Here is a 5449-nt window from a genome sequence, read left to right on the forward strand (position 1 = left end):
CCCGCTTTGGGCTGCATTCCCAAACAACCCGACTCCGAGAAGACCCGAAGCGGCCAAGGCAAGCGCCCCTATGGGCCTAACACCCGCCGTGGGACGAGGCCTCGATCAGAAGGACACCGGCGCTCGCCGTTAGCCGCACTGGGACTTCCGTACGTCACAACTCGGCGCGCTCGAAAAGCGCGCAGATTCGACGCTGGACTCTTCCCGGTTCACTCGCCGTTACTCAGGGAATCCCTGTTGGTTTCTTTTCCTCCGCTTAATAATATGCTTAAATTCAGCGGGTGCTCTCGCCTGAACTCAGGTCGTATGTGTCAAGCGGGCCGCTTCTTACACGGCCCGCTGGCATCGCAAGTCGTCGCCGCCGGCGCCGACCGAGCGCGTACCGTCGCCGCCTTGGCCCACGGTCGGTCTTGATCTCGTGACCGGACCGACCGACCTGGACCCGCCCCTCGAACGTAGTTGAACACGTCGAGGGGCCGGCGGTGTACGGGACACGCGGTCGCGCCGAGAAAGCTCGGCGACCGCTTCAACTTGGGGCGACGCCCGGCCGTCTTCGCAGAGGCCAGGCGACGGCCCTCGGGTGAGGACGAACGCGACCCTGAGGCAGACGCGGTCCCGGGATTGACCCGAGACCGCAATTCGCGTTCAGAAGGTCGACGTTCAATGTGTTCTGCAATTCACATTACTTCTCGCACTTGGCTGCGTCCTTCATCGACTCGCGAGCCGAGTGATCCACCGTTAAGAGTCGTCCTCGACGTTTCGCCCGGCGCCGAAGCGCGCGGACGTCACACTGTGGGATCGACCACAAAACCACCACCGACAACAACTGCACAAAAACACCAACAAACGGCGCCGAGCGACCGCCGGGCTGGGCCGGCGGCACATCGAGCGCGGTGCCCAGAAGCCACCATCGCACTCGGCTGCCTTGCTATGCCAACGTGTTACGCGTGTCGCACGGGGCGGAACCCCGATTGACGGCCGCCCTCTCGGCGGCACCCAAAGACAATTAAGTGCGCGGTCGGCCGGGGCCTACCACCACTTTCGGTAATGATCCTTCCGCAGGTTCACCTACGGAAACCTTGTTACGACTTTTACTTCCTCTAAATGATCAAGTTTGATCGTCTTCTCGACACGCCGACGCGGCCGTTGCCAGCCGCGACGGGGCCGATCCAAGGATCTCACTAAACCATTCAATCGGTAGTAGCGACGGGCGGTGTGTACAAAGGGCAGGGACGTAATCAACGCAAGTTGATGACTTGCGCTTACTGGGAATTCCTCGTTCAAGGGAAACAATTGCAAGTCCCTATCCCAATCACGAATGAGGTTCAACGGGTTACCCGGACCTTTCGGCCTAGGTTAGACACTCGCTGCTTCACTCAGTGTAGCGCGCGTGCGGCCCCGGACATCTAAGGGCATCACAGACCTGTTATTGCTCAATCTCGTGTGGCTAAACGCCACTAGTCCCTCTAAGAAGTTAGACGCCGACCGAGAAGGTCGCGTAACTATTTAGCATGCCAGAGTCTCGTTCGTTATCGGAATTAACCAGACAAATCGCTCCACCAACTAAGAACGGCCATGCACCACCACCCACAGAATCAAGAAAGAGCTCTCAATCTGTCAATCCTACCTGTGTCCGGGCCGGGTGAGTTTCCCCGTGTTGAGTCAAATTAAGCCGCAGGCTCCACTCCTGGTGGTGCCCTTCCGTCAATTCCTTTAAGTTTCAGCTTTGCAACCATACTTCCCCCGGAACCCAAAGACTTTGGTTTCCCGGAAGCTGCCGGAAAGGTCGTCATGGTAACGCCTCCCGATCGCTAGTTGGCATCGTTTATAGTCAGAACTAGGACGGTATCTGATCGTCTTCGAACCTCTGACTTTCGCTCTTGATTAAAGAAAACATTCTTGGCGAATGCTTTCGCAGTAGTTCGTCTTCCGCCGATCCAAGAATTTCACCTCTAACGGCAGAGTACGGACGCCCCCGTCTGTCCCTCTTAATCATTACCTCGTGCTCCGAAAACCAACAAAATAGAACCGAGGTCCTATTCCATTATTCCATGCAACACTATGCAGGCGAACAGCCTGCTTTGAACACTCTAATTTTTTCAAAGTAAACTTATCGGCCACCGCCGACACTCAGTCAAGAGCACCGACGGAGAACCGAAGGTGAGGCGAACGCAACCAGTGACACGCCTTGCGACGGACCGGCGGCGCTCGCCCAAAATCCAACTACGAGCTTTTCAACCGCAACAACTTTAGCATACACTGTTGGAGCTGGAATTACCGCGGCTGCTGGCACCAGACTTGCCCTCCAATGGATACTCGTTAAGAGTTTTAGGATGTACTCATTCCAATTACAGGGCCTCGTTAGAGTCCTGTATTGTTATTTTTCGTCACTACCTCCCCGTGTCGGGAATGGGTAATTTGCGCGCCTGCTGCCTTCCTTGGATGTGGTAGCCGTTTCTCAGGCTCCCTCTCCGGAATCGAACCCTGATTCCCCGTTACCCGTTATCACAAAGGTAGGCACGTAGCGTACCTTCGACAGTTGATAGGGCAGACACTTGAATGATACGTCGTCGGTGCAGAGACCGTACGATCCGCGTGGTTATCCAGAGTCATCAAACGTCACAGGACGAACCCGGTCGGTTTTGATCTGATAAAAGCGCGCCTCCCGAAGTCGGCGCTTAATGCATGTATTAGCTCTAGAATTACCACAGTTATCCACTTCGCTTACGAGACCAAATAAACCAAGACTGATTTAATGAGCCATTCGCAGTTTCGCTTTACGAGAACTCGTACTTGCACCTGCATGGCTTAATCTTTGAGACAAGCATATCACTACTGGCAGGATCAACCAGATAGCTGCGACAGCTGCGCTCGGCCCTTGCTGGGCCGCCCGGCGCGTGCTCGTCGCATTCGTTTAAGACCGAGGCGATCGCCTGCGGCCGTACTCAGCTTCGACAGTCGCTGGCCGCGACGTCCACGCTCTCGCCGGCAGTGCCAGGCGGAGCGATTTGCGTTTTTTCTTTCTTCTCAGTTTCGCACAAACAAGAGCTCTGCCGGCCGCCTGCAGCGGTGCCTAAAACCCGGGCATAACAATGCGACCGTTCTGCTAGGCCGACAAGCGCTCAAGCCAGACGCTCGATCGAACGCCCCCTACATATTAGTCGAGACAACGGCTCGCTCATTAGCATCGCGTTTGTACTTTAACTTTTTTCGGCTCGGCTTCTTTCGACGCCGATGCCGGCGACGCAGCACTCTCTCGCCCGCCAGCCACCGAGAAAAGGGTGCGCTCCGACCGGCCCCGCACCGCTCTTTCTTGGCTCATTCGAAATTACTGTCTTTCGCTCTGACATGCCTTACCTAGGGTTAGGTTAGTATGCTTGCACGTTTGTACTTTAACTTTTTTCGGCTCGGCTTCTTTCGACGCCGATGCCGGCGACGCAGCACTCTCTCGCCCGCCAGCCACCGAGAAAAGGGTGCGCTCCGACCGGCCCCGCACCGCTCTTTCTTGGCTCATTCGAAATTACTGTCTTTCGCTCTGACATGCCTTACCTAGGGTTAGGTTAGTATGCTTGCACGTTTGTACTTTAACTTTTTTCGGCTCGGCTTCTTTCGACGCCGATGCCGGCGACGCAGCACTCTCTCGCCCGCCAGCCACCGAGAAAAGGGTGCGCTCCGACCGGCCCCGCACCGCTCTTTCTTGGCTCATTCGAAATTACTGTCTTTCGCTCTGACATGCCTTACCTAGGGTTAGGTTAGTATGCTTGCACGTTTGTACTTTAACTTTTTTCGGCTCGGCTTCTTTCGACGCCGATGCCGGCGACGCAGCACTCTCTCGCCCGCCAGCCACCGAGAAAAGGGTGCGCTCCGACCGGCCCCGCACCGCTCTTTCTTGGCTCATTCGAAATTACTGTCTTTCGCTCTGACATGCCTTACCTAGGGTTAGGTTAGTATGCTTGCACGTTTGTACTTTAACTTTTTTCGGCTCGGCTTCTTTCGACGCCGATGCCGGCGACGCAGCACTCTCTCGCCCGCCAGCCACCGAGAAAAGGGTGCGCTCCGACCGGCCCCGCACCGCTCTTTCATGGCTCATTCGAGTTTACTGTCTTTCGCTCTGACATGCCTTACCTAGGGTTAGGTTAGTATGCTTGCACGTTTGTACTTTAACTTTTTTCGGCTCGGCTTCTTTCGACGCCGATGCCGGCGACGCAGCACTCTCTCGCCCGCCAGCCACCGAGAAAAGGGTGCGCTCCGACCGGCCCCGCACCGCTCTTTCATGGCTCATTCGAGTTTACTGTCTTTCGCTCTGACATGCCTTACCTAGGGTTAGGTTAGTATGCTTGCACGTTTGTACTTTAACTTTTTTCGGCTCGGCTTCTTTCGACGCCGATGCCGGCGACGCAGCACTCTCTCGCCCGCCAGCCACCGAGAAAAGGGTGCGCTCCGACCGGCCCCGCACCGTTCTTTCATGGCTCATTCGAGTTTACTGTCTTTCGCTCTGACATGCCTTACCTAGGGTTAGGTTAGTATGCTTGCACGTTTGTACTTTAACTTTTTTCGGCTCGGCTTCTTTCGACGCCGATGCCGGCGACGCAGCACTCTCTCGCCCGCCAGCCACCGAGAAAAGGGTGCGCTCCGACCGGCCCCGCACCGCTCTTTCTTGGCTCATTCGAAATTACTGTCTTTCGCTCTGACATGCCTTACCTAGGGTTAGGTTAGTATGCTTGCACGTTTGTACTTTAACTTTTTTCGGCTCGGCTTCTTTCGACGCCGATGCCGGCGACGCAGCACTCTCTCGCCCGCCAGCCACCGAGAAAAGGGTGCGCTCCGACCGGCCCCGCACCGCTCTTTCATGGCTCATTCGAGTTTACTGTCTTTCGCTCTGACATGCCTTACCTAGGGTTAGGTTAGTATGCTTGCACGTTTGTACTTTAACTTTTTTCGGCTCGGCTTCTTTCGACGCCGATGCCGGCGACGCAGCACTCTCTCGCCCGCCAGCCACCGAGAAAAGGGTGCGCTCCGACCGGCCCCGCACCGCTCTTTCATGGCTCATTCGAGTTTACTGTCTTTCGCTCTGACATGCCTTACCTAGGGTTAGGTTAGTATGCTTGCACGTTTGTACTTTAACTTTTTTCGGCTCGGCTTCTTTCGACGCCGATGCCGGCGACGCAGCACTCTCTCGCCCGCCAGCCACCGAGAAAAGGGTGCGCTCCGACCGGCCCCGCACCGCTCTTTCTTGGCTCATTCGAAATTACTGTCTTTCGCTCTGACATGCCTTACCTAGGGTTAGGTTAGTATGCTTGCACGTTTGTACTTTAACTTTTTTCGGCTCGGCTTCTTTCGACGCCGATGCCGGCGACGCAGCACTCTCTCGCCCGCCAGCCACCGAGAAAAGGGTGCGCTCCGACCGGCCCCGCACCGCTCTTTCATGGCTCATTCGAGTTTACTGTCT

General features: G+C 56.2%; 2 non-coding genes and 1 pseudogene across 2 annotated transcripts; all 3 read right to left on the reverse strand.

Moving 5' to 3' along the window:
• LOC144418620 (large subunit ribosomal RNA) overlaps nt 1–305 on the reverse strand; it is a 3695-nt pseudogene extending 3390 nt beyond the window's left edge.
• A 288-nt stretch (nt 306–593) lies between these two features.
• On the reverse strand, nt 594–747 carry LOC144418581 (5.8S ribosomal RNA). The gene has a single exon (XR_013473570.1). It is a non-coding gene; the product is annotated as a 5.8S ribosomal RNA (ribosomal RNA).
• A 298-nt stretch (nt 748–1045) lies between these two features.
• On the reverse strand, nt 1046–2855 carry LOC144418521 (small subunit ribosomal RNA). Its single transcript, XR_013473511.1, has one exon. It is a non-coding gene; the product is annotated as a small subunit ribosomal RNA (ribosomal RNA).
• Nucleotides 2856–5449: the final 2594 nt, after the last annotated feature.

Source organism: Styela clava, unplaced genomic scaffold (assembly GCF_964204865.1).
Source record: "Styela clava unplaced genomic scaffold, kaStyClav1.hap1.2 HAP1_SCAFFOLD_18, whole genome shotgun sequence".
NCBI lineage: Eukaryota > Metazoa > Chordata > Ascidiacea > Stolidobranchia > Styelidae > Styela > Styela clava.